Source organism: Dromaius novaehollandiae, chromosome 24 (assembly GCF_036370855.1).
Source record: "Dromaius novaehollandiae isolate bDroNov1 chromosome 24, bDroNov1.hap1, whole genome shotgun sequence".
Classification (NCBI taxonomy): Eukaryota; Metazoa; Chordata; class Aves; order Casuariiformes; family Dromaiidae; genus Dromaius; species Dromaius novaehollandiae.
In genome coordinates, this window is record NC_088121.1 from 10299041 (window position 1) to 10326141 (window position 27101).

Below are 27101 nucleotides of genomic sequence, written 5' to 3' on the forward strand. Positions count from 1 at the left end.
GACAGAAGGGCGGAAAGGGAGGAAGGGCGTAAGGGCGGAAAGGGCGGAAGGGGCGAAAGGGCGGAAAGGGCGGAAGGGCGGAAAGGGCGAAAGAGCAGAAAGGGCGGAAAGGGCGGAAGGGCGGAAGGGTGGAAAGGGAGGAAGGGTGGAACGGCGAAAAGGGCGGAAATGGCGGAAAGGGTGGAAGGGCGGAAGTGCGGAAAGGGCGGAAGGGCGGAAAGGGCAGAAAGGGCGGAAGGGCGGAAGGGCGGAAAGGGCGAAAGGGCGGAAAGGGCGGAAGGGTGGAAAGGTCGGAAAGGGTAGAAAGGGCGGAATGCTGGAAAGGGCGGAAAGGGCGGAAAGGGCGGAAGGGCGGAAGGGAGGAAAGGGTGGAAAGGGCGGAAAGGGCGGAAGGGCAGAAGGGCGGAAAGGACGGAAGGGCTAAAGGGCGGAAAGGGCGGAAGGGCGAAAGGGCGGAAGGGCGAAAGAGCGGAAAGGGCGGAAAGGGAGGAAGGGCGGAAGGGCGGAAGGGCGAAAGTGCGAAAAGGGCGGAACGGGCGGAGGGGCGGAAAGGGCGGAAAGGGTGGAAGGGCGGAAAGTGTAGGAAGGGTGAAAGGGCGGAAGGGCGGAAGGGAGGAAAGGGCGTAAAGGACGGAAGGGCGGAAAGGGCGGAAGGGCGGAAAGGGCGGAAAGGGCAGAAGGGCGGATGGGCGGAAGGGCGGAAAGGGCGGAAGGGCGGAAAGGGTGGATGGGCGGAAGGGCGGAAGGGCGGAAGGGCGGAAGGGCGAAGGGGCGGAAGGGCGGAAGGGCGGAAAGGGCGGAAAGGGCGGAAGGGCGAAAGGGCGGAAAGGGCGGAAGGGCGGAAGGACGTAAAGGGCGGAAAGGGTGGAAGGGCGGAAGGGCGGAAAGGGAGGTAGGGCAGACGGGCAGAAAGGGCGGAAAGGGCGGAAGGGCAAAAGGGCGGAAAGGGCGAAAGGGCGGAAGGGCGGAAGGGCAGAAGTGCGATAGGGCGGAAAGGGTAGAAAGGGCGGAAAGGGCGGAAAGGGTAGAAAGGGCGGAAAGGGCGGAAAGGGCGGAAGGGCGGAAAGGGTAGAAAGGGCGGAAGTGCGGAAAGGGCGGAAGGGCGGAAAGGGCAGAAAGGGCGGAAGGGCGGAAGGGCGGAAAGGGCGAAAGGGCGGAAAGGGCGGAAGGGTGGAAAGGTCGGAAAGGGTAGAAAGGGCGGAATGCTGGAAAGGGCGGAAAGGGCGGAAAGGGCGGAAGGGCGGAAGGGAGGAAAGGGTGGAAAGGGCGGAAAGGGCGAAAGGGCAGAAAGGGCGAAAGGGCGAAAGGGCGGAAAGGGCGGAGAGGGTAGAAAGGGCGGAAGGGGCGAAAGGGCGGAAAGGGCGGAAGGCCGGAAAGGGCGGAAGGGCGGAAGGGCGGAATGGGTGAAAAGGGCGGAAAGGGCGGAATGGGTGGAAAGGGCGGGGCGGGCAAAAAGGGCAGAAAGGGCGGAAGGGCGGAAGGGCGGAATGGGTGGAAAGGGCGGAAAGGGTGGAAGGGCGGAAGGCTGGAAAGGGCGGAAAGGGTGGAAATGGCGGAAGGGCGGAAAGGGCGGAAAGGGCGGAAAGGGCGGAAGGGCAGAAAGGGCAGAAAGGGCGGAAGGGCGGAAAGGGCGGAAAGGGTGGAATGGGCGGAAGGGCGGAAGGGCGGAAAGGCGCAAAAGGCGGAAAGGGCGGAATGGGTGGAAGGGCGGAAAGGGCGGAAAGGGCGAAAGGGCGGAAAGGGCAGAAAGGGCGAAATGGGCAGAGAGGGCAGAAAGGCGGAATGGGCAGAAAGGGCAGAATGGGCAGGGCGGGCAGAAAAGGCAGGGCGGGCAGAACGGGCAAGGCTGGCAGGGCGGGCAGAAAGGGCTGAAAGGGAAGAAAGTGCAGTGCGGGCAGAAAGGGCAGGAAGGGCAGGGCGGGTAGGAAGGGCAGGGCGGGCAGGGCGGGCAGGAAGGGCGGGAAGTGCGGGAAGGGCGGGCGGAAAGGGCGGGAAGGGCAGGCACGGCGGGCAGGAAGGGCGGGCAGATAGGGCAGAAAGGAAGGGCAGGAAGGAAGGGCAGAAAGGAAGGGCAGGAAGGAAGGGCAGAAAGGGCGGGCAGAAGGGCGGGCAAAAAGGGCAGAAAGGGCAGAAAGGGCGGGCAGAAAGGGCGGGCAGAAAGGGCAGAAAGGGCAGGGCAGTAGGGTGGGCAGAAACGGCGGGGCGGGCAAAAAGGGCAGAAAGGGCAGGGCGGGCAGAAAGGGCAGGGCGGGCAGAAAGGGCACAAAGGGCGGAAAGGGCAAAAGGGTGGAAAGGGCGAAAGGGTGGAAAGGGGGGAAAGGGAGGAAGGGCGGAAGGGCGGAAGGGCGGAAGGGCGGAAAGGGTGGAAGGGCGGAAAGGGCGGAAGGGCGGAAGGGCGGAAAGGGCTGAAGGGCGGAAAAGGCGGAAGGGCAAAAGGGCGAAAGGGCGGAAAGGGCGGAAAGGGCGGAAGGTCGGAAGGGCGGAAAGGGCGGAAAGGGCAGAAAGGGCGGAGGGGCGGAAAGGGAGAAAGGGTGGAAAGGGCGGAAGGGCGGAAAGGGCGGAAGGGCGGAAAGGGCGGAAAGGGCAGACAGGGAGGAAGGGCGGAAAGGGAGAAAGGGTGGAAAGGGCGGAAGGGCGGAAAGGGCGGAAGGGCGGAACGGGCGGAAAGGGCAGACAGGGAGGAAGGGTAGAAAGGGCGGAAGGGCGCAAAGGGCGGAAGGGCGGAAGGGCGGAAGGGCGGAAAGGGCGGAAAGGGCGGAAGGGCGGAAAGGGAGAAAGGGTGGAAAGGGCGGAAGGGCGGAAAGGGCGGAAGGGCGGAAAGGGCGAAAGTGCAGACAGGGAGGAAGGGTAGAAAGGGCGGAAGGGCGGAAGGTAGAAAGGGCGGAAGGGCGAAAGGGCGGAAGGGCGGAAAGGGCGGAAGGGCGGAAAGGGCGGAAAGGGAGGATGGGTAGAAAGGGCGGAAGGGCGGAAAGGGCGGAAAGGGCGGAAAGGGCGGAAGGGCGGAAAGGGCGGAAGGGCGGAAGGGCGGAAGGGCAGAAAGGGCGGAAAGGGCGGAAGGGCGGAAGGGCGGAAAGGGCGGAAGGGCGGAAGGGTGGAGAGGGCGGAAAGGGCGGAAAGGGCGGAAGGGCGGAAAGGGCGGAAGGGTGGAGAGGGCGGAAAGGGCGGAAAGGGCAGAAAGGGCGGAAGGGCGGAAGGGCGGAAGAGCGAAAGGGCGGAAAGGGCGGAGGGGGGGAAGGGCGTAAGGGCGGAAAGGGCGGAAAGGGCTGAAGGGCGGAAAAGGCGGAAGGGCAAAAGGGCGAAAGGGCTAAAGGGCGGAAAGGGTAGAAAGGGCGGAAGGGAGGAAAGGGCGGAAAGGGCGGAAGGGCGGAAAGGGCGGAAAGGCGGAAAGGGCGCAAAGGGCGGAAAGGGCGGATAGGGCAAAAAGGGCGGAGGGGCGGAAGGGCGGAAAGGGTGGAAGGGCGGAAATGGCAGAAAGGGCGGAAAGGCGGAAGGGCAGAAGGGCGGAAAGGGTGGAAGGGCGGAAAGGGCGGAAAGGGCAGAAGGGCGGATGGGCGAAAGGGCGGAAGGGCGGAAAGGGCGGAAGGGCGGAAAGGGCGGAAAGGGTGGAAAGGGCGGATGGGCGGAAGGGCGGAAGGGCGGAAGGGCGGAAGGGCGGAAGGGCGGAAGGGCGGGAGGGCGGAAAGGGCGGAAGGGCGGAAGGGCGGAAGGGTGGAAAGGGCGGAAGGGCGGAAAGGGCGGAAAGGGCGGAAGGGCGAACGGGCCGAAAGGGCGAAAGGGCGGAAAGGCAGGAAGGGCGGTAAGGGTGGAAAGGGCGAAAAGGTCGGAAAGGGCGGAAAGGGTGGAAGGGCGGAGGGGCGGAGGGGCGGAAAGTGCCGAGGAGCAGAAAGGGCAGAAAGGGCAGAAGGGCGGAAAGCGCGGAAGGGCGGAAGGGCAGAAGGGACGAAAGGGCGAAAGGGCGAAAGGGCGGAAAGGGCGGAAGGGCGGAAAGGGCGTAAAGGACGGAAGGGCGGAGAGGGCGGAGAGGGCGGAAAGGGCGGAAAGGGCAGAAGGGCGGATGGGCGGAAGGGCCGAAAGGGCGGAAGGGTGGAAAGGGTGGATGGGCGGAAGGGCGGAAGGGCGGAAGGGCGGATGGGCGGAAGGGCGAAGGGGCGGAAGGGCGGAAGGGCGAAGGGGCGGAAGAGCGGAAGGGCGGAAAGGGCGGAAAGGGCCGGAAAGGGCGGAAGGGCGGAAGGGCAGAAGTGCGCTAGGGCGGAAAGGGTAGAAAGGGCGGAAAGGGCGGAAAGGGTAGAAAGGGCGGAAGGGCGGAAGGGCGGAAGGGCGGAAAGGGTAGAAAGGGCGGAAGTGCGGAAAGGGTGAAAGGGCGGAAAGGGCAGAAAGGGCGGAAGGGCGGAAGGGCGGAAAGGGCGAAAGGGCGGAAAGGGCGGAAGGGTGGAAAGGTCGGAAAAGGTAGAAAGGGCGGAATGCTGGAAAGGGCGTAAAGGGCGGAAAGGGCGGAAGGGCGGAAGGGAGGAAAGGGTGGAAAGGGCGAAAGTGCAGACAGGGAGGAAGGGTAGAAAGGGCGGAAGGGCGGAAGGTAGAAAGGGCGGAAGGGCGAAAGGGCGGAAGGGCAGAAGGGGCGGAAGGGCGGAAAGGGCGGAAAAGGAGGATGGGTAGAAAGGGCGGAAGGGCGGAAAGGGCGGAAAGGGCGGAAAGGGCGAAAGGGCAGAAAGGGCGAAAGGGCGAAAGGGCGGAAAGGGCGGAGAGGGTAGAAAGGGCGGAAGGGGCGAAAGGGCGGAAAGGACGGAAAGCCGGAAAGGGCGGAAAGGGCGGAAGGGCGGAATGGGTGGAAAGGGCGGAAAGGGCGGAAGGGCGGGCAGAAAGGGCGGGGCGGGCAAAAAGGGCAGAAAGGGCGGAAGGGCGGAAGGGCGGAATAGTTGGAAAGGGCGGAAAGGGCGGAAAGGGCGGAAGGGCGGAAGGGCGGAAAGGGCGGAAAGGGTGGAAGGGCGGAAGGGCGGAAAGGGATGTAGGGCAGACGGGCAGAAAGGGCGGAAAGGGCGGAAGGGCAAAAGGGCGGAAAGGGCGAAAGGGCGGAAGGGCGGAAGGGCAGAAGTGCGCTAGGGCGGAAAGGGTAGAAAGGGCGGAAAGGGCGGAAAGGGTAGAAAGGGCGGAAGGGCGGAAGGGCGGAAGGGCGGAAAGGGTAGAAAGGGCGGAAGTGCGGAAAGGGTGAAAGGGCGGAAAGGGCAGAAAGGGCGGAAGGGCGGAAGGGCGGAAAGAGCGAAAGGGCGGAAAGGGCGGAAGGGTGGAAAGGTCGGAAAAGGTAGAAAGGGCGGAATGCTGGAAAGGGCGTAAAGGGCGGAAAGGGCGGAAGGGCGGAAGGGAGGAAAGGGTGGAAAGGGCGGAAAGGGCGAAAGGGCAGAAAGGGCGAAAGGGCGAAAGGGCGGAAAGGGCGGAGAGGGTAGAAAGGGCGGAAGGGGCGAAAGGGCGGAAAGGACGGAAAGCCGGAAAGGGCGGAAAGGGCGGAAGGGTGGAATGGGTGGAAAGGGCGGAAAGGGCGGAAGGGCGGGCAGAAAGGGCGGGGCGGGCAAAAAGGGCAGAAAGGGCGGAAGGGCGGAAGGGCGGAATAGGTGGAAAGGGCGGAAAGGGTGGAAGGGCGGAAGGGCGGTAAGGGCGGAAATGGCGGAAGGGCGGAAAGGGCGGAAAGGGCGGAAAGGGCGGAAGGGCAGAAAGGGCAGAAAGGGCGGAAGGGCGGAAAGGGCGGAAAGGGTGGAATGGGCGGAAGGGCTGTAAGGGCGGAAATGGCGGAAGGGCGGAAAGGGCAGAAAGGGCGGAAAGGGCGGAAGGGCAGAAAGGGCAGAAAGGGCGGAAGGGCGGAAAGGGCGGAAAGGGTGGAATGGGCGGAAGGGCTGTAAGGGCGGAAATGGCGGAAGGGCGGAAAGGGCAGAAAGGGCGGAAGGGCGGAAGGGCGGTAGAGCGAAAGGGCGGAAAGGGCGGAAGGGAGGAAGGGCGGAAAGGCGGAAGGGCAGAAAGGGCGAAAGGGCGGAAAGGGCGGAAAGGGCTGAAGGGCGGAAAAGGCGGAAGGGCAAAAGGGCAAAAGGGCGAAAGGGCGGAAAGGGTAGAAAGGGCGGAAGGGAGGAAAGGGCGGAAAGGGCGGAAGGGCGGAAAGGGCAGAAAGGGCGGAAGGGCGGAAAGGGCGGAAGGGCGGAAGGGCAGAAAGGGCTGAAGGGCGGAAAAGGCGGAAGGGCAAAAGGGCGAAAGGGCGGAAAGGGCGGAAAGGGCGGAAGGTCGGAAGGGCGGAAAGGGCGGAAAGGGTGGAAAGGGCGGAGGGGCGGAAAGGGAGAAAGGGTGGAAAGGGCGGAAGGGCCGAAAGGGCGGAAGGGCGGAAAGGGCGGAAAGGGCAGACAGGGAGGAAGGGCGGAAAGGGAGAAAGGGTGGAAAGGGCGGAAGGGCGGAAAGGGCGGAAGGGCGGAACGGGCGGAAAGGGCAGACAGGGAGGAAGGGTAGAAAGGGCGGAAGGGCGCAAAGGGCGGAAGGGCGGAAGGGCGGAAGGGCGGAAAGGGCGGAAAGGGCGGAAGGGCGGAAAGGGAGAAAGGGTGGAAAGGGCGGAAGGGCGGAAAGGGCGGAAGGGCGGAAAGGGCGAAAGGGCAGACAGGGAGGAAGGGTAGAAAGGGCGGAAGGGCGGAAGGTAGAAAGGGCGGAAGGGCGAAAGGGCGGAAGGGCAGAACGGGCGGAAGGGCGGAAAGGGCGGAAAGGGAGGATGGGTAGAAAGGGCGGAAGGGCGGAAAGGGCGGAAAGGGCGGAAAGGGCGGAAGGGCGGAAAGGGCGGAAGGGCGGAAGGGCGGAAGGGCAGAAAGGGCGGAAAGGGCGGAAGGGCGGAAGGGCGGAAAGGGCGGAAGGCCGGAAGGGTGGAGAGGGCGGAAAGGGCGGAAAGGGCGGAAGGGTGGAGAGGGCGGAAAGGGCGGAAAGGGCAGAAAGGGCGGAAGGGCGGAAGGGCGGAAGAGCGAAAGGGCGGAAAGGGCGGAGGGGGGGAAGGGCGTAAGGGCGGAAAGGGCGGAAAGGGCTGAAGGGCGGAAAAGGCGGAAGGGCAAAAGGGCGAAAGGGCTAAAGGGCGGAAAGGGTAGAAAGGGCGGAAGGGAGGAAAGGGCGGAAAGGGCGGAAGGGCGGAAAGGGCGGAAAGGGCGGAAGGGCGCAAAGGGCGGAAAGGGCGGATAGGGCAAAAAGGGCGGAGGGGCGGAAGGGCGGAAAGGGTGGAAGGGCGGAAATGGCAGAAAGGGCGGAAGGGCGGAAGGGCGGAAGGGCGGAAAGGGTGGAAGGGCGGAAATGGCGGAAAGGGCGGAAGGGCGGAAGGGCGGAAGGGTGGAAGGGCGGAAAGGGCGGAAAGGGCAGAAGGGCGGATGGGCGAAAGGGCGGAAGGGCGGAAAGGGCGGAAGGGCGGAAAGGGCGGAAAGGGTGGAAAGGGCGGATGGGCGGAAGGGCGGAAGGGCGGAAGGGCGGAAAGGGCGGAAGGGCGGAAAGGGCGGAAGGGCGGGAGGGCGGAAAGGGCGGAAGGGCGGAAGGGCGGAAGGGTGGAAAGGGCGGAAGGGCGGAAAGGGCGGAAAGGGCGGAAGGGCGAACGGGCCGAAAGGGCGAAAGGGCGGAAAGGCAGGAAGGGCGGTAAGGGTGGAAAGGGCGAAAAGGTCGGAAAGGGCGGAAAGGGTGGAAGGGCGGAGGGGCGGAAGGGCGGAAAGTGCCGAGGAGCAGAAAGGGCGGAAGGGCAGAAGGGCGGAAAGCGCGGAAGGGCGGAAGGGCAGAAGGGACGAAAGGGCGAAAGGGCGAAAGGGCGGAAAGGGCGGAAGGGCGGAAAGGGCGTAAAGGACGGAAGGGCGGAAAGGGCGGAGAGGGCGGAAAGGGCGGAAAGGGCAGAAGGGCGGATGGGCGGAAGGGCCGAAAGGGCGGAAGGGTGGAAAGGGTGGATGGGCGGAAGGGCGGAAGGGCGGAAGGGCGGATGGGCGGAAGGGCGAAGGGGCGGAAGGGCGGAAGGGCGAAGGGGCGGAAGAGCGGAAGGGCGGAAAGGGCGGAAAGGGCCGGAAAGGGCGGAAGGGCGAAAGGGCGGAAAGGGCGGAAGGGCGGAAGGGCGGAAAGGGCGGAAAGGGTGGAAGGGCGGAAGGGCGGAAAGGGAGGTAGGGCAGACGGGCAGAAAGGGCGGAAAAGGCGGAAGGGCAAAAGGGCGGAAAGGGCGAAAGGGCGGAAGGGCGGAAGGGCAGAAGTGCGCTAGGGCGGAAAGGGTAGAAAGGGCGGAAAGGGCGGAAAGGGTAGAAAGGGCGGAAGGGCGGAAGGGCGGAAAGGGCAGAAAGGGCGGAAGGGCGGAAGGGCGGAAAGGGCGAAAGGGCGGAAAGGGCGGAAGGGTGGAAAGGTCGGAAAAGGTAGAAAGGGCGGAATGCTGGAAAGGGCGGAAAGGGCGGAAAGGGCGGAAGGGCGGAAGGGAGGAAAGGGTGGAAAGGGCGGAAAGGGCGAAAGGGCAGAAAGGGCGAAAGGGCGAAAGGGCGGAAAGGGCGGAGAGGGTAGAAAGGGCGGAAGGGGCGAAAGGGCGGAAAGGACGGAAGGCCGGAAAGGGCGGAAAGGGCGGAAGGGCGGAATGGGTGGAAAGGGCGGATAGGGTGGAAGGGCGGAAGGGCGGGAAGGGCGGAAATGGCGGAAGGGCGGAAAGGGCGGAAAGGGCGGAAAGGGCGGAAGGGCAGAAAGGGCAGAAAGGGCGGAAGGGCGGAAAGGGCGGAAAGGGTGGAATGGGCGGAAGGGCTGTAAGGGCGGAAATGGCGGAAGGGCGGAAAGGGCAGAAAGGGCAGAAGGGCGGAAGGGCGGTAGAGCGAAAGGGCGGAAAGGGCGGAAGGGAGGAAGGGCGGAAGGGCGGAAGGGCAGAAAGGGCGAAAGGGCGGAAAGGGCGGAAAGGGCTGAAGGGCGGAAAAGGCGGAAGGGCAAAAGGGCAAAAGGGCGAAAGGGCGGAAAGGGTAGAAAGGGCGGAAGGGAGGAAAGGGCGGAAAGGGCGGAAGGGCGGAAAGGGCGGAAAGGGCGGAAGGGCGGAAAGGGCGGAAGGGCGGAAAAGGCGGAAAGGGCTGAAGGGCGGAAAAGGCGGAAGGGCAAAAGGGCGAAAGGGCGGAAAGGGCGGAAAGGGCGAAAGGTCAGAAGGGCGGAAAGGGCGGAAAGGGCAGAAAGGGCGGAGGGGCGGAAAGGGAGAAAGGGTGGAAAGGGCGGAAGGGCGGAAAGGACGGAAGGGCGGAAAGGGCGGAAAGGGCAGACAGGGAGGAAGGGCGGAAAGGGAGAAAGGTTGGAAAGGGCGGAAGGGCGGAAAGGGCGGAAGGGCGGAAAGGGCGGAAAGGGAGAAAGGGTGGAAAGGGCGGAAGGGTAGAAAGGGCGGAAGGGCGGAAAGGGTGGAAAGGGCGGATGGGAGGAAGGGCGGAAGGGCGGAAAGGGAGGAAGGGTGGAAAGGGCGGAAGGGCGGAAAGGGCGGAAGGGCGGAAAGGGAGAAAGGGTAGAAAGGGCGGAAGGGAGGAAAGGGCGGAAAGGGCGGAAGGGCGGAAGGGCGGAAGGGCGGAAAGGGCGGAAAGGGCGGAAAGGGCGGAAGGGCGGAAAGGGAGAAAGGGTGGAAAGGGCGGAAGGGCGGAGAGGGCGGAAGGGCGGAAAGGGCGGAAAGGGCAGACAGGGAGGAAGGGTAGAAAGGGCGGAAGGGCGCAAAGGGCGGAAGGGCGGAAGGGCGGAAGGGCGGAAGGGCGGAAAGGGCGGAAAGGGCGGAAAGGGCGGAAAGGGAGAAAGGGTGGAAAGGGCGGAAGGGCGGAAAGGGCGGAAGGGCGGAAAGGGCGAAAGGGCAGACAGGGAGGAAGGGTGGAAAGAGCGGAAGGGCAGAAAGGGCGAAAGGGCGGAAAGGGCGGAAAGGGAGGATGGGTAGAAAGGGCGGAAGGGCGGAAAGGGCGGAAAGGGCGGAAGGGAGGAAGGGCGGAAGGGCGGAAGGGCAGAAAGGGCGAAAGGGCGGAAAGGGCGGAAAGGGCTGAAGGGCGGAAAAGGCGGAAGGGCAAAAGGGCAAAAGGGCGAAAGGGCGGAAAGGGTAGAAAGGGCGGAAGGGAGGAAAGGGCGGAAAGGGCGGAAGGGCGGAAAGGGCGGAAAGGGCGGAAGGGCGGAAAGGGCGGAAGGGCGGAAAGGGCGGAAAGGGCTGAAGGGCGGAAAAGGCGGAAGGGCAAAAGGGCGAAAGGGCGGAAAGGGCGGAAAGGGCGAAAGGTCAGAAGGGCGGAAAGGGCGGAAAGGGCAGAAAGGGCGGAGGGGCGGAAAGGGAGAAAGGGTGGAAAGGGCGGAAGGGCGGAAAGGACGGAAGGGCGGAAAGGGCGGAAAGGGCAGACAGGGAGGAAGGGCGGAAAGGGAGAAAGGGTGGAAAGGGCGGAAGGGCGGAAAGGGCGGAAAGGGCGGAAAGGGCGGAAAGGGAGAAAGGGTGGAAAGGGCGGAAGGGTAGAAAGGGCGGAAGGGCGGAAAGGGTGGAAAGGGCGGATGGGAGGAAGGGCGGAAGGGCGGAAAGGGAGAAAGGGTGGAAAGGGCGGAAGGGCGGAAAGGGCGGAAGGGCGGAAAGGGAGAAAGGGTAGAAAGGGCGGAAGGGAGGAAAGGGCGGAAAGGGCGGAAGGGCGGAAGGGCGGAAGGGCGGAAAGGGCGGAAAGGGCGGAAAGGGCGGAAGGGCGGAAAGGGAGAAAGGGTGGAAAGGGCGGAAGGGCGGAGAGGGCGGAAGGGCGGAAAGGGCGGAAAGGGCAGACAGGGAGGAAGGGTAGAAAGGGCGGAAGGGCGCAAAGGGCGGAAGGGCGGAAGGGCGGAAGGGCGGAAGGGCGGAAAGGGCGGAAAGGGCGGAAAGGGAGAAAGGGTGGAAAGGGCGGAAGGGCGGAAAGGGCGGAAGGGCGGAAAGGGCGAAAGGGCAGACAGGGAGGAAGGGTGGAAAGAGCGGAAGGGCGGAAAGGGCGGAAAGGGCGGAAGGGAGGAAGGGCGGAAGGGCGGAAGGGCAGAAAGGGCGAAAGGGCGGAAAGGGCGGAAAGGGCTGAAGGGCGGAAAAGGCGGAAAGGGAGGTAGGGCAGACGGGCAGAAAGGGCGGAAAGGGCGGAAGGGCAAAAGGGCGGAAAGGGTGAAAGGGCGGAAGGGCGGAAGGGCAGAAGTGCGCTAGGGCGGAAAGGGTAGAAAGGGCGGAAAGGGCGGAAAGGGTAGAAAGGGCGGAAGGGCGGAAGGGCGGAAGGGCGGAAAGGGTAGAAAGGGCGGAAGTGCGGAAAGGGCGGAAGGGCGGAAAGGGCAGAAAGGGCGGAAGGGCGGAAGGGCGGAAAGGGCGAAAGGGCGGAAAGGGCGGAAGGGTGGAAAGGTCGGAAAAGGTAGAAAGGGCGGAATGCTGGAAAGGGCGGAAAGGGCGGAAAGGGCGGAAGGGCGGAAGGGAGGAAAGGGTGGAAAGGGCGGAAAGGGCGAAAGGGCAGAAAGGGCGAAAGGGCGAAAGGGCGGAAAGGGCGGAGAGGGTAGAAAGGGCGGAGGGGCGGAAGGGCGGAAAGGGTGGAAGGGCGGAAATGGCAGAAAGGGCGGAAGGGCGGAAGGGCTGAAGGGCGGAAAGGGTGGAAGGGCGGAAATGGCGGAAAGGGCGGAAGGGCAGAAGGACGGAAGGGTGGAAGGGCGGAAAGGGCGGAAAGGGTGGAAAGGGCGGACGGGCGAAAGGGCGGAAGGGCGGAAGGGCGGAAAGGGCGGAAGGGTGGAAAGGGCGGAAAGGGCGTAAGGGCAGAAAATGAGGAAGGGAGAAAGGGCGGAAAGGGCGGAAAGGGCAGAAGGGTGGAAAGGGTAGAAAGGGAGGAAGGGGCGGAAGGGCGGAAGGGCAAAAGGGCGGAAAGGGCGGAAAGGGCGGAAAGGGCAGAAGGGCAGACAGGGTAGAAAGGGCGGAAGGGCGGGAAGGGCGGAAGGGCGAAAGGGCGGAAAGGGCGGAAGGGCGGAAAGGGCGGAAAGGGCGGAAAGGGCGGAAGGGCGGAAAGGGAGAAAGGGTGGAAAGGGCGGAAGGGCGGAAAGGGCGGAAAGGGCGGAAAGGGCAGACAGGGAGGAAGGGTAGAAAGGGCGGAAGGGCGCAAAGGGCGGAAGGGCGGAAGGGCGGAAGGGCGGAAGGGCGGAAAGGGCGGAAAGGGCGGAAAGGGCGGAAGGGCGGAAAGGGAGAAAGGGTGGAAAGGGCGGAAGGGCGGAAAGGGCGGAAGGGCGGAAAGGGCGAAAGGGCAGACAGGGAGGAAGGGTAGAAAGGGCGGAAGGGCGCAAAGGGCAGAAGGGCGGAAGGGCGGAAAGGGCGAAAGGGCAGACAGGGTAGAAAGGGCGGAAGGGCGGAAGGTAGAAAGGGCGGAAGGGCGGAAAGGGCGGAAGGGCAGAAGGGGCGGAAGGGCGGAAAGGGTGGAAAGGGAGGATGGGTAGAAAGGGCGGAAGGGCGGAAAGGGCGGAAGGGTAGAAAGGGCGGAAGAGCAAAAGGGCGGAAGGGCGGAAAGGGCGGAAGGGCGGAAGGGCGGAAGGGCGAAAGGGCAGAAAGGGCGGAAAGGGCGGAAGGGCGGAAGGGCGGAAAAGGCGGAAGGGCGGAAGGGTGGAGAGGGCGGAAAGGGCGGAAAGGGCGGAAGGGCGGAAAGGGCGGAAGGGTGGAGAAGGTAGAAAGGGCGGAAAGGGCAGAAAGGGCGGAAGGGCGGAAGGGCGGAAGAGCGAAAGGGCGGAAAGGGCGGAGGGGGGGAAGGGCGGAAGGGCGGAAGAGCAGAAAGGGCGAAAGGGCGGAAAGGGCGGAAAGGGCTGAAGGGCGGAAAAGGCGGAAGGGCAAAAGGGCGAAAGGGCGAAAGGGCGGAAAGGGTAGAAAGGGCGGAAGGGAGGAAAGGGCGGAAAGGGCGGAAGGGCGGAAGGGGCGGAAAGGGCGGAAAGGGCGGAAGGGCGGAACGGGCGGAAGTGCGCAAAGGGTAGACAGGGCGGAAAGGGCGGATGGGCGGAAAGGGCGGAAGGGCGGAAAGTGCGGAAGGCTGGAAAGGGCAGAAAGGGCGGAAGGGCGGAAAGGGCGGAAGGGCGGAAAGGGCGGAAAGGGCGGAAGGGCGGAAACGGCGAAAGGGCGGAAAGGGCGGAAGGGCGGAAGGGCGGAAAGGGCGGAAAGGGCAGAAAGGGCGGAGGGGCGGAAGGGCGGAAGGGCGGAAGGGTGGAAAGGGCGGAAAGGGCGGAAAGGGCGGAAGGGCGAAAGGGCGGAAAGGCAGGAAGGGCGGTAAGGGTGGAAAGGGCGGAAAGGTCGGAAAGGGCGGAAAGGGTGGAAAGGGCGGATGGGCGGAAGGGCGGAAAGGGCGGAAGGGTGGAAAGGGTGGATGGGCGGAAGGGCGGAAGGGCGGAAGGGCGGAAGGGCGGAAGGGCGCAGGGGCGGAAAGGGCGGAAGGGCAGAAGGGACGAAAGGGCGAAGGGGCGAAAGGGCGGAAAGGGCGGAAGGGCAGAAAGGGCGTAAAGGACGGAAGGGCGGAAAGGGCGGAAGGGCGGAAAGGGCGGAAAGGGCAGAAGGGCGGATGGGCGGAAGGGCGGAAAGGGCGGAAGGGTGGAAAGGGTGGATGGGCGGAAGGGCGGAAGGGCGGAAGAGCGGAAGGGCGGAAGGGCGAAGGGGCGGAAGGTCGGAAGGGCGGAAAGGGCGGAAAGGGCCGGAAAGGGCGAAAGGGCGAAAGGGCGGAAAGGGCGGAAGGGCGGAAGGGCGCAAAGGGTGGAAGGGCGGAAGGGCGGAAAGGGAAGTAGGGCAGACGGGCAGAAAGGGCGGAAAGGGCGGAAGGGCAAAAGGGCGGAAAGGGCGAAAGGGCGGATGGGCGGAAGGGCAGAAGTGCGCTAGGGCGGAAAGGGTAGAAAGGGCGGAAAGGGCGGAAAGGGTAGAAAGGGAGGAAGGGCGGAAGGGCGGAAGGGCGGAAAGGGTAGAAAGGGCGGAAGTGCGGAAAGGGCGGAAGGGCGGAAAGGGCAGAAAGGGCGGAAGGGCGGAAGGGCGGAAAGGGCGAAAGGGCGGAAAGGGCGGAAGGGTGGAAAGGTCGGAAAAGGTAGAAAGGGCGGAATGCTGGAAAGGGCGGAAAGGGCGGAAAGGGCGGAAGGGCGGAAGGGAGGAAAGGGTGGAAAGGGCGGAAAGGGCGAAAGGGCAGAAAGGGCGAAAGGGCGAAAGGGCGGAAAGGGCGGAGAGGGTAGAAAGGGCGGAAGGGGCGAAAGGGCGGAAAGGGCGGAAGGCCGGAAAGGGCGGAAGGGCGGAGGGGCGGAATGGGTGGAAAGGGCGGAAAGGGCGGAAGGGCGGGCAGAAAGGGCGGGGCGGGCAAAAAGGGCAGAAAGGGCGGAAGGGCGGAAGGGCGGAATGGGTGGAAAGGGCGGAAAGGGTGGAAGGGCGGAAGGGTGGAAAGGGCGGAAAGGGCGGAAATGGCGGAAGGGCGGAAAGGGCGGAAAGGGCGGAAAGGGCGGAAGGGCAGAAAGGGCAGAAAGGGCGGAAGGGCGGAAAGGGCGGAAAGGGTGGAATGTGCGGAAGGGCGGAAGGGCGGAAAGGCGCAAAAGGCGGAAAGGGCGGAAGGGCGGAAAGGGCGGAAGGGTGGAGAGGGCGGAAAGGGCGGAAAGGGCAGAAAGGGCGGAAGGGCGGAAGGGCGGTAGAGCGAAAGGGCGGAAAGGGCGGAAGGGAGGAAGGGCGGAAGGGCGGAAGGGCAGAAAGGGCGAAAGGGCGGAAAGGGCGGAAAGTGCTGAAGGGCGGAAAAGGCGGAAGGGCAAAAGGGCGAAAGGGCGAAAGGGCGGAAAGGGTAGAAAGGGCGGAAGGGAGGAAAGGGCGGAAAGGGCGGAAGGGCGGAAAGGGCGGAAAGGGCGGAAGGGCGGAAAGGGCGAAAGGGCGGAAAGGGCGGAAAGGGCTGAAGGGCGGAAAAGGCGGAAGGGCAGAAAGGGCGAAAGGGCGGAAAGGGCGGAAAGGGCGGAAGGTCAGAAGGGCGGAAAGGGCGGAAAGGGCAGAAAGGGCGGAGGGGCGGAAAGGGAGAAAGGGTGGAAAGGGCGGAAGGGCGGAAAGGACGGAAGGGCGGAAAGGGCGGAAAGGGCAGACAGGGAGGAAGGGCGGAAAGGGAGAAAGGGTGGAAAGGGCGGAAAGGGCGGAAAGGGCGGAAGGGCGGAAAGGGCGGAAAGGGAGAAAGGGTAGAAAGGGCGGAAGGGCATAAAAGGCGGAAGGGCGGAAAGGGCGGAAAGGGCAGACAGGGAGGAAGGGCGGAAGGGCGGAAGGGCGGAAAGGGCGGAAGGGCGGAAAGGGTGGAAGGGCGGAAAGGGAGAAAGGGTGGAAAGGGCGGAAGGGCGGAAAGGGCGGAAGGGCGGAAAGGGAGACAGGGTAGAAAGGGCGGAAGGGAGGATAGGGCGGAAAGGGCGGAAGGGCGGAAAGGGCGGAAAGGGCGGAAAGGGCGGAAAGGGCGGAAAGGGAGAAAGGGTGGAAAGGGCGGAAGGGCGGAAAGGGCGGAAGGGCGGAAAGGGCGGAAAGGGCAGACAGGGAGGAAGGGTAGAAAGGGCGGAAGGGCGCAAAGGGCGGAAGGGCGGATGGGCGGAAGGGCGGAAGGGCGGAAAGGGCGGAAAGGGCGGAAAGGGCGGTAGGGCGGAAAGGGAGAAAGGGTGGAAAGGGCGGAAGGGCGGAAAGGGCGGAAGGGCGGAAAGGGCGAAAGGGCAGACAGGGAGGAAGGGTAGAAAGGGCGGAAGGGCGGAAAGGGCGGAAGGGCGGAAGGGCGGAAAGGGCGAAAGGGCAGACAGGGTAGAAAGGGCGGAAGGGCGGAAGGTAGAAAGGGCGGAAGGGCAGAAAGGGCGGAAGGGCGGAAAGGGCGGAAAGGGCGGAAGGGCGGAAGGACAGAAAGGGCGGAAAGGGCGGAAAGGGCGGAAGGGCGGAAAGGGCGGAAGGCCGGAAGGGTGGAGAGGGCGGAAAGGGCGGAAGGGCGGAAAGGGCGGAAGGGCGGAAAGGGCGGAAGGGTGGAGAGGGCGGAAAGGGCGGAAAGGGCAGAAAGGGCGGAAGGGCGGAAGGGCGGAAGAGCGAAAGGGCGGAAAGTGCGGAGGGGGGGAAGGGCGTAAGGGCGGAAAGGGCGGAAAGGGCTGAAGGGCGGAAAAGGCGGAAGGGCAAAAGGGCGAAAGGGCGAAAGGGCGGAAAGGGTAGAAAGGGCGGAAAGGGCGCAAAGGGCGGAAAGGGCGGAAGGGCGGAAAGGGCGGAAAGGGCGGAAGGGCGGAAAGGGCGGAAGGGCGGAAAGGGCGGAAAGGGCGAAAAGGCGGAAGGGCAAAAGGGCGAAAGGGCGGAAAGGGCGGAAAGGGCGGAAAGGGCGGATGGGAGGAAGGGCGGAAAGGGTGGAAGGGCGGACAGGGCGGAAGGGCGGAAAGGGAGGAAGGGAGAAAGGGCGAAAGGGCGGAAAGGTCGGAAAGGGCGGAAGGGTGGAAAGGGTAGAAAGGGAGGAAGGGGCGGAAAGGGCGGAAAGGGCGGAAAGGGCGGAAGGGCGGAAAGGGCGGAAAGGGTAGAAGGGCGGATGGGCGAAAGGGCGGAAGGGCGGAAAGGGCGGAAGGGTGGAAAGGGCGGAAGGGCGGAAGGGCGGAAGGGTGGAAAGGGCGGAAGGGCGGAAGGGCGAAAGGGCGGAAGGGCGGAAGGGCGGAAAGGGAGGAAGGGCGGAAGGGTGGAAAGGGCGGAAAGGGCGGAAGGGCGGAAAGGCAGGAAGGGCGGAAAGGGTGGAAAGGGCGGAAAGGTCGGAAAGGGCGGAAAGGGTGGAAGGGCGGAAGCGCGGAAGGGCGGAAAGTGCCGAGGAGCAGAAAGGGCGGAAGGGCGGAAGGGCGGAAAGCGCGGAAGGGCGGAAGGGCAGAAGGGACGAAAGGGCGTAAGGGCGAAAGGGCGTAAAGGACGGAAGGGCGGAAAGGGCGGAAGGGCGGAAGGGCGAAGGGGCGGAAGGGCGGAAGGGCGAAGGGGCGGAAGGGCGGAAGGGCGGAAAGGGCGGAAAGGGCCGGAAAGGGCGGAAGGGCGAAAGGGCGGAAAGGGCGGAAGGGCGGAAGGGCGGAAAGGGCGGAAAGGGTGGAAGGGCGGAAGGGCGGATAGGCAGGTAGGGCAGACGGGCAGAAAGGGCGGAAAGGGCGGAAGGGCAAAAGGGCGGAAAGGGCGAAAGGGCGGAAGGGCGGAAGGGCAGAAGTGCGATAGGGCGGAAAGGGTAGAAAGGGCGGAAAGGGCGGAAAGGGCGGAAAGGGCGGAAGGGCGGAAGGGCGGAAGGGCGGAAAGGGTAGAAAGGGCGGAAGTGCGGAAAGGGCGGAAGGGCGGAAAGGGCAGAAAGGGCGGAAGGGCGGAAAGGGCGAAAGGGCGGAAAGGGCGGAAGGGTGGAAAGGTCGGAAAAGGTAGAGAGGGCGGAATGCTGGAAAGGGCGGAAAGGGCGGAAAGGGCGGTAGGGAGGAAAGGGTGGAAAGGGCGGAAAGGGCGAAAGGGCAGAAAGGGCGAAAGGGCGAAAGGGCGGAAAGGGCGGAGAGGGTAGAAAGGGCGGAAGGGGCGAAAGGGCGGAAAGGGCGGAAGGCCGGAAAGGGCGGAAGGGCGGAAGGGCGGAATGGGTGGAAAGGGCGGAAAGGGCGGAAGGGCGGGCAGAAAGGGCGGGGCGGGCAAAAAGGGCAGAAAGGGCGGAAGGGCGGAAGGGCGGAAAGGGCGGAAAGGGCAGAAAGGGCGAAATGGGCAGAGAGGGCAGAAAGGCGGAATGGGCAGAAAGGGCAGAATGGGCAGGGCGGGCAGAAAGGGCAGGGCGGGCAGAACGGGCAAGGCTGGCAGGGCGGGCAGAAAGGGCTGAAAGGGAAGAAAGTGCAGTGCGGGCAGAAAGGGCAGGAAGGGCAGGGCGGGTAGGAAGGGCAGGGCGGGCAGGGCGGGCAGGAAGGGCGGGAAGTACGGGAAGGGCGGGCGGAAAGGGCGGGAAGGGCGGGCACGGCGGGCAGGAAGGGCGGGCAGATAGGGCAGAAAGGAAGGGCAGGAAGGAAGGGCAGAAAGGAAGGGCAGGAAGGAAGGGCAGAAAGGGCGGGCAGAAGGGCGGGCAAAAAGGGCAGAAAGGGCAGAAAGGGCGGGCAGAAAGGGCGGGCAGAAAGGGCAGAAAGGGCGGGGCAGTAGGGTGGGCAGAAAGGGCGGGGCGGGCAAAAAGGGCAGAAAGGGCAGGGCGGGCAGAAAGGGCAGAAAGAGCGGAAAGGGCGAAAGGGTGGAAAGGGCGAAAGGGTGGAAAGGGCGGAAAGGGAGGAAGGGCGGAAGGGCGGAAGACCGGAAAGGGCGAAAGGGCGGAAAGGGAGGAAGGGCGGAAGTGCAAAAGGGCGGAAAGGGTAGAAAGGACGGAAAGGGCGGAAAGGGCGGAAGGGCGGACAGGGAGGAAGGGCGGAAAGGGCGGGAAGGGCGGAAGGGTGGAAAGGGCGGAAGGGCGGAAGGGCGCAAAGGGTGGAAGGGCGGAAGGGCGGAAAGGGAGGTAGGGCAGACGGGCAGAAAGGGCGGAAAGGGCGGAAGGGCAAAAGGGCGGAAAGGGCGAAAGGGCGGAAGGGCGGAAGGGCAGAAGTGCGCTAGGGCGGAAAGGGTAGAAAGGGCGGAATGGGCGGAAAGGGTAGAAAGGGAGGAATGGCGGAAGGGCGGAAGGGCGGAAAGGGTAGAAAGGGCGGAAGTGCGGAAAGGGCGGAAGGGCGGAAAGGGCAGAAAGGGCGGAAGGGCGGAAGGGCGGAAAGGGCGAAAGGGCGGAAAGGGCGGAAGGGTGGAAAGGTCGGAAAAGGTAGAAATGGCGGAATGCTGGAAAGGGCGGAAAGGGCGGAAAGGGCGGAAGGGCGGAAGGGAGGAAAGGGTGGAAAGGGCGGAAAGGGCGAAAGGGCAGAAAGGGCGAAAGGGCGAAAGGGCGGAAAGGGCGGAGAGGGTAGAAAGGGCGGAAGGGGCGAAAGGGCGGAAAGGGCGGAAGGCCGGAAAGGGCGGAAGGGCGGAGGGGCGGAATGGGTGGAAAGGGCGGAAAGGGCGGAAGGGCGGGCAGAAAGGGCGGGGCGGGCAAAAAGGGCAGAAAGGGCGGAAGGGCGGAAGGGCGGAATGGGTGGAAAGGGCGGAAAGGGTGGAAGGGCGGAAGGGTGGAAAGGGCGGAAAGGGCGGAAATGGCGGAAAGGCGGAAAGGGCGGAAAGGGCGGAAAGGGCGGAAGGGCAGAAAGGGCGGAAGGGCGGAAAGGGCGGAAAGGGTGGAATGTGCGGAAGAGCGGAAGGGCGGAAAGGCGCAAAAGGCGGAAAGGGCGGAAGGGCGGAAAGGGCGGAAGGGTGGAGAGGGCGGAAAGGGCGGAAAGGGCAGAAAGGGCGGAAGGGCGGAAGGGCGGTAGAGCGAAAGGGCGGAAAGGGCGGAAGGGAGGAAGGGCGGAAGGGCGGAAGGGCAGAAAGGGCGAAAGGGCGGAAAGGGCGGAAAGTGCTGAAGGGCGGAAAAGGCGGAAGGGCAAAAGGGCGAAAGGGCGAAAGGGCGGAAAGGGTAGAAAGGGCGGAAGGGAGGAAAGGGCGGAAAGGGCGGAAGGGCGGAAAGGGCGGAAAGGGCGGAAGGGCGGAAAGGGCGGAAGGGCGGAAAGGGCGGAAAGGGCTGAATGGCGGAAAAGGCGGAAGGGCAAAAGGGCGAAAGGGCGGAAAGGGCGGAAAGGGCGGAAAGGGCGGAAGGGCGGAAAGGGCGGAAAGGGCAGAAAGGGCGGAGGGGCGGAAAGGGAGAAAGGGTGGAAAGGGCGGAAGGGCGGAAAGGACGGCAGGGCGGAAAGGGCGGAAAGGGCAGACAGGGAGGAAGGGCGGAAAGGGAGAAAGGGTGGAAAGGGCGGAAAGGGCGGAAAGGGCGGAAGGGCGGAAAGGGCGGAAAGGGAGAAAGGGTGGAAAGGGCGGAAGGGCAGAAAAGGCGGAAGGGCGGAAAGGGCGGAAAGGGCAGACAGGGAGGAAGGGCGGAAGGGCGGAAGGGCGGAAAGGGCGGAAGGGCGGAAAGGGCGGAAGGGCGGAAAGGGTGGAAGGGCGGAAAGGGAGAAAGGGTGGAAAGGGCGGAAGGGCGGAAAGGGCGGAAGGGCGGAAAGGGAGACAGGGTAGAAAGGGCGGAAGGGAGGAAAGGGCGGAAAGGGCGGAAGGGCGGAAGGGCGGAAAGGGCGGAAAGGGCGGAAAGGGCGGAAGGGCGGAAGGGCGGAAAGGGCGGAAAGGGCGGAAAGGGCGGTAGGGCGGAAAGGGAGAAAGGGTGGAAAGGGCGGAAGGGCGGAAAGGGCGGAAGGGCGGAAAGGGCGAAAGGGCAGACAGGGAGGAAGGGTAGAAAGGGCGGAAGGGCGGAAAGGGCGGAAGGGCGGAAGGGCGGAAAGGGCGAAAGGGCAGACAGGGTAGAAAGGGCGGAAGGGCGGAAGGTAGAAAGGGCGGAAGGGCGGAAAGGGCGGAAGGGCAGAAAGGGCGGAAGGGCGGAAAGGGCGGAAAGGGAGGTTGGGTAGAAAGGGCGGAAGGGCGGAAAGGGCGGAAGGGGCGGAAAGGGCGAAAGGACGGAAGGGCGGAAAGGGCGGAAGGGCGGATGGGCGGAAAGGGCGGAAGGGCAGGAAGGGCGGAAGGGCGGAATGGGCGAAAGGGCGGAAGGGCGGAAAGGGCGGAAAGGGCAGAAAGGGCGGAATGGGCGGAAGGGCGGAAGGGTGCAAGGGGCAGAAAGGGCGGACGGGCGGAAGGGCGAAAGGGCGAAAAGGGCGGAAGGGCGGAAAGGGCGGAAGGGCGAAAAGGGCGAAAAGGGCGGAAAGGGCGGAACGGGCGGAAGGGCGTAAGGGCGGAAAGGGCGGAAGGGCGGAAAGGGCGGAAGGGCGGAAAGGGCAAAAGGGCGGAAAGGGCAGAACGGGCGGAAGGGCGTAAGGGCGGAAAGGGCGGAAAGGGCGGAAAGGGAGGAAGGGCGGAAGGACGGAAAGGGCGGAAAGGGCGGAAAGGGCGGAAGGGTGGAAGGGCGCGAGGGCGGAAAGGGCGGAAAGGGCGGAAGGGCGGAAAGGGCGGAAGGGTGGAAGGGCGCGAGGGCGGAAAGGGCGGAAAGGGCGGAAAGGGCGGAAAGGGCGGAAAGGGCGGAAGGGTGGAAGGGCGCGAGGGCGGAAATGGCAGAAAGGGCGGAAAGGGCGGAAAGGGCGGAAGGGCGGAAGGGCGGAAGGGCGGATGGGCGGAAAGGGCGGAAGGGCAGGAAGGGCGGAAGGGCGGAAAGGGCGGAAGGGCGGAAGGGCGGAAAGGGCGGAAAGGGCAGAAAGGGCGGAATGGGCGGAAGGGCGGAAGGGCGGAAAGGGTGGAAAGGGCGGAAGGGGCGGAAAGGGCGGAAAGGGCGGAAAGGGCGGAAAGGGCGGAAGGGTGGAAGGGCGCGAGGGCGGAAAGGGCAGAAAGGGCGGAAAGGGCGGAAAGGGTGGAAGGGCGGAAAGGGCGGAAGGGCGGATGGGCGGAAAGGGCGGAAGGGCAGGAAGGGCGGAAGGGCGGAAAGGGCGGAAGGGCGGAAGGGCGGAAAGGGCGGAAAGGGCAGAAAGGGCGGAATGGGCGGAAGGGCGGAAGGGTGCAAGGGGCGGAAAGGGCGGAAGGGCGGAAAGGGCGGACGGGCGGAAGGGCGAAAGGGCGGAAAGGGCGGAAAGGGCGGAAAGGGCGGAAGGGTGGAAAGGGCGGAAGGGCGGAAAGGGCGGAGAGGGCGGAAGGGCGGAAGGGCGGAAAGGGCGGAAGGGGCGGAAGGGCGGAAAGTGCGGAAGGGCGGAAAGGGCGGAAGGGCGGTAAGGGCGGAAAGGGCGAAAAGGGTAGAAATGGCGGAAAGGGCGGAAAGGGCGGAAGGGTGAAAAGGGCGGAAAGGGTGGAAAGGGCGAAAGGGCGGAAGGGCGGAAGGGCGAAAGGGCGGAAAGGGCGGAAAGGGCGGAAGGGGGGAAGGGCGACAGGGCGGAAAGGGCGGACGGACGGAAGGGCGAAAGGGCGGAATGGGCGGATGGGCGGAAAGGGCGGAAAGGGCGGAAAGGGCGGAAGGGCGGAAGGGCGGAAGTACGGAAGGGCGGAAGGGCGTAAGGGCGGAAAGGGAGGAAGGGCGGTATCGCGGGAAGGGCGGAAGGGCGGAAAGGGCGGAAAGGGCGGAAAGGGCGGAAGGGTGGAAAGGGCGGAAAGGGAGGAAGGGCGGAATGGGCGGACGGGCGGAAAGGGCGGAGGGGTGGAAAGGGCAGAAAGGGAGGAAGGGCGGAAAGGGCGGAAAGGGCGGAAAGCGCGGAAAGGGCGAACGGTTGGAAGGGCGGAAGGGCGTAAGGGTGGAAGGGCGGAAGGGTGGAAAGGGCGGAAGGGCGGAAAGGGCGGAAGGGCGGAAGGGCGGAAGGGTGGAAAGGGCGGAAAGGGCGGAAGGGCGGAAAGGGCAGAAAGGGTAGAAAGGGCCGAAGGGCGGAAAGGGCAAAAGGGCGGAAGGGCGGAAGGGCGGAAGGGCGAAAGGGTGGAAAGGGCGGAAGGGCGGAAGGGTGGAAAGGGCAGAAGGGTAGAAAGGGCGGAAAGGGTGGAAAGGGCGAAAGGACGGAAAGGGCGGAAGGGCGGAAGGGCGTACAGGCGCAAAGGGCGGAAAGGGAGGAAGGGCGGAAGGGTGGAAAGGGCGGAAGGGTGGAAAGGATAGAAAGGGCGGAAAGGGCGGAAAGGGCGGAAAGGGAGGAAGGGCGAAAGGGCGGAAAGGGCGGAAAGGGCGGAAGGGCGGAAAGGGCGGAAGGGCGAAGGGACGAAAGGGCGGAAGGGCGGAAAGGTCGGAAGGGCGGAAGGGTGGAAAGGGCAGAAAGGGTCGAAAGGGCAGAAAGGGCGGAAGGGCAAAAGGGCGGAGGGGCGGAAGGGCGGAAAGGGCGGAAGGGCGGGAAGGGCGGAAGGCCGGAAAGGGAGGAAGGGCGGAATGGCGGGAAGGGCGGAAGGGCGGAAAGGGCGGAAAGGGCGAAAGGACGGAAGGGCGGAAGGGCGGATGGGCGGAAAGGGCGGAAGGGCAGGAAGGGCGGAAGGGCGGAATGGGCGAAAGGGCGGAAGGGCGGAAAGGGCGGAAAGGGCAGAAAGGGCGGAATGGGCGGAAGGGCGGAAAGGGCGGAAAGGGCAGAAAGGGCGGAATGGGCGGAAGGGCGGGAGGGTGCAAGGGGCGGAAAGGGCGGAAGGGCGGAAGGGCGGAAAGGGCGGACGGGCGGAAGGGCTAAAGGGCGGAAAGGGCGGAAGGGCGAAAGGGCGGAAATGGCGGAAGGGCGGAAAGGGCAAAAGGGCGGAAAGGGCGGAACGGGGGGAAAGGGCGGAAAGGGCGGAAAGGGCGGAAGGGAGGAAAGGGATTAAGGGCGGTAAGGGCGGACGGGCGGAAGGGCGAAAGGGCGGAAAGGGCGGAAGGGCGGAAAGGGCAAAAGGGCGGAAGGGCGTAAGGGCGGGAAGGGCGGAAAGGGCGGAAGGGCGTAAGGGCGGAAAGGGCGGAAGGGCGGAAAGAGCGGAAAGGCGGAAGGGCGGAAAGGGCGCAAGGGCGTAAGGGCGGAAGGGCGCGAGGGCGGAAGGGCGGAAAGGGCGGAAAGGGCGGAAAGGGCGGAAGGGCGGAATGGCGGGAAGGGCGGAAGGGCGGAAAGGGCGGAAGGGCGGAAGGGCGGAAGGGCGAAAGGGCGGAAGGCCGGAAAGGGAGGAAGGGCGGAATGACGGGAAGGGCGGAAGGGCGGAAAGGGCGAAAGGGCGGAAAGGGCGGAAAGGGCGGAAGGGCGGAAGGGCGACAGGGCGGAAAGGGCGGACGGACGGAAGGGCGAAAGGGCGGAATGGGCGGAAGGGCGGAAAGGGCGGAAAGGGCGGAAAGGGCGGAAGGGCGGAAGGGCGGAAGGGCGGAATGGCAGAAAGGGCAGGAAGGGTGGCAGGGCAGAAAGGGCGGAAGTGCGGAAGGGCGGAAGGGCGGAAGGGCGGAAAGGGAGGAAGGGCGGAATCGCGGGAAGGGCGGAAGGGCAGAAAGGGCGGAAAGGGCGGAAAGGGAGAAAGGGTGGAAAGGGCGGAAAGGGAGGACAGGGCGGAAAGGGCGGGAAGGGCGGGAAGGGCGGAAAGGGAGGAAGGGAGAAAGGGCGGAATGGGCGGAAAGGGCGGAAAGGGCGGTAAGGGCGGAATGGGCGGAAGGGCGGAAGGGCAAAAGGGCGGAAAGGGCGGAAAGGGCGGAAAGGGTAGAGAGGGCGGAAAGGGCGGAAGGGCGGAAGGGCGAAAGGGCGGAAGGGCGAAAGGGTAGAAAGGGCGGAAAGGGCGGAAAGGGCGGAAAGGGCGGAAGGGCGGAAAGGGCAGAAAGGGCGGAAAGGGCAGACGGGCGGAAGGGCGGAAACAGCAGAAGGGCGAAAGGGCGGAAAGGGCGGAAGGGGAGGAAGGGCGGAAGGGCGGAAAGGCAGAAAGGGCGGAAGGGCAGAAAGGGCGGAAGGGCGGAAGGGCTGAAGGGCGAAAGGGCGGAAAGGGTGGAAAGGGCGGAAAGGGCGGAAAGGGCGGAAGGGCGGAAAGGGCGGAAGGGCGGAATGGGCGGAAAGGGCGGAACGGCGGAAAGGGCGTAGGGGTGCAAGGGGTGGAAAGGGCAGAAGGGCGGAAGGGCGGAAAGGGCGGATGGGCAGAAGGGCGAAAGGGCGGAAAGGGCGGAAAGGGAGGAAGGGCGGAAGGACGGAAAGGGCGGAAAGGGCGGAAAGGGCGGAAGGGTGGAAGGGTGCGAGGGCGGAAAGGGCGGAAAGGGCGGAAGGGCGGAAGGGCGGAAAGGGCAGAAAGGGCGGAAAGGGCAGAAAGGGCAGAAAGGGCGGAAGGGCGGAAACAGCAGAAGGGCGAAAGGGCGGAAAGGACGAAAGAGCGGAAAGGGCGGAAGGGCGGAAGTGCAAAAGGGCGGAAAGGGTGGAAAGGGCGGAAGGGGCGGAAAGGGAGGAAGGGCAGATGGGCGGAAAGGGCGGGAAGGGCAGGAAGGGCGGAAGGGTGGAAAGGGCGGACGGACGGAAGGGCGAAAGGGCGGAATGGGCGGAAAGGGCGGAAGGGCGGAAGGGCGGAAGGGCGGAAAGGGCGGAAAGGGCAGGAAGGGTGGACGGGCGGGAAGGGCGGAAGGGCGGAAGGGCGGAAAGGGAGGAAGGGCAGAATGGCGGGAAGGGCGGAAGGGCGGAAAGGGCGGAAAGGGCGGAAAGGGAGAAAGGGCGGACAGGCGGAAAGGGAGGAAGGGCGGAAGGGCGGAAAGGGCGGAAGGGCGGACAGGGCGGAAAGGGCGGAAAGGGCGGAAGGGCGGGAAGGGCGGAAAGGGCGGAAGGGAGAAAGGGCGGAATGGGTGGAAAGGGTGGAAAGGGCGGTAAGGGCGGAATGGGCGGACAGGGCGGAAGGGCGGAAGGGCGGAAAGGGTAGAAAGGGCGGAAAGGGTAGAGAGGGCGGAAAGGGTAGAAAGGGCGGAAAGGGTAGAGAGGGCGGAAGGGCGGAAGGGCGGAAGGGTGGAAGGGCGGAAGGGCAGAAGGGCGGATGGGCGGAAGGGCGGAAAGGGCGAAAGGGCGGAAGGGCGGAAAGGGGGGAAGGGTGGAAAGGGCGGATGGGCGGAAGGGCGGAAGGGCGGAAGGGCGGAAGGGCGGAAGGCAAAGGGGCGGAAGGGTGGAAGGGAGGAAAGGGCGAAAGGGCAGAAAGGGCGGAAAGGGCCACAAGGGCGGAAAGGGAGGAAGGGCGGTAAGGGTGGAAAGGGCGGAAAGGTCGGAAAGGGCAGAAAGGGAGGAAGGGCGGTAGGGCGGAATGGCGGAAGGGCGGAAGGGCAGAAAGGGAGGAAGGGCGGAAGGGCGGAAAGAGCGGAAAGGGTGGAAAGGTCGGAAGGGCGGTAAGGGCGGAAAGGGCGGAAAGGATGGAAGGGCGGAGGGCGGAATGGGTGGAAAGGTCGGAAGGGCGGTAAGGGCGGAAAGGGCGGAAAGGATGGAAGGGCGGAGGGCGGAATGGGTGGAAAGGGCGGAAAGGGCGGAAGGGCGAAAGGGCGGAAAGGGCGGAAGGGCGGAAAGGGCGGAAAGGGTGGAAAGGGCGGATGGGCGGAAAGGGCGGAAGGGCAGGAAGGGCGGAATGGGCGAAAGGGCAGAAGGGCGGAAAGGGCGGAAAGGGCAGAAAGGGTGGAATGGGCGGAAGGGCGGAAGGGTGCAAGGGGCGGAAAGGGTGGAAGGGCGGAAGGGCGGAAAGGGCGGACGGGCGGAAGGGCGAAAGGGCGGAAAGGGCGGAAGGGCGGAAAGGGCAAAAGGGCGTAACGGGCGGAAGGGCGTAAGGGCGGAAAGGGCGAAAAGGGCGGAAGTGCAAAAGGGCGGAAAGGGAGGAAGGGCGAAAAGGGTGGAAAGGGCGGAAGGGCAGAAGGGCGGTCAGGGCGGAAAGGGTGGAAAGGGCGGAAAGGGCGGAAGGGCGGAAAGGGCGGAAAAGGCGAGAGAGCGGAAAGGGCGGAAAGGGCGGAAGGGCGGAAGTGCGGAAGGGCGGAAAGCGCGGAAGGGCGGAAAGGGCGGAAAGGGCGGAAGGGCGGAAGGGCGGAAGGGTAGAAAGGGCGAAATGGGCGGAAAGGGCGGAAGGGCGGAAAGGGCGGAAAGGGCGGAAGGGTGAAAGGGCGAAATGGGCGGAAAGGGCAGACGGGCGGAAGGGCGGAAACAGCACAAGGGCGAAAGGGCGGAAAGGACGAAAGAGCGGAAAGGGCGGAAGGGCGGAAGTGGGGAAAGGGCGGAAAAGGTGGAAAGGGCGGAAGGGGCGGAAAGGGCGGAAAGGGCGGACGGGCGGAAAGGGAGGAAGGGCGGATGGGCGGAAACGGCGGATAGGGCAGGAAGGGCGGAAGGACGGAAAGGGCGGAGGGGCGGAAGGGCGGAAAGGGCGGGAAGGGAAGAAGGGCAGAAAGGGTAGAAAGGGCGGAAGGGCGGAATGGGCGGAAGGGTGGAATGGTGGAAAGGGAGGAAAAGCGAAGGGCGGAAAGGGCGGAAAGGGTGGAAGGGCGGAAGGGAGAAAGGGCGGAAAGGGTAGAAAGGGCGGAAAGGGTAGAAAGGGCGGAAGGGCGGAAAGGGCGGAAGGGCGGAAAGGGCGGAAAGGGTGGAAAGGGCGGAAGGGCGGAAAGGGCGGAAGGGCGAAGGGGCGAATGGGCGGAAGGGCGGAAAGGTCGGAAGGGCGGAAGGGTGGAAAGGGCAGAAAGGGTGGAAAGGGCAGAAAGGGCAGAAGGGCGGACGGGCGGAAGGGCGGAAGGGCG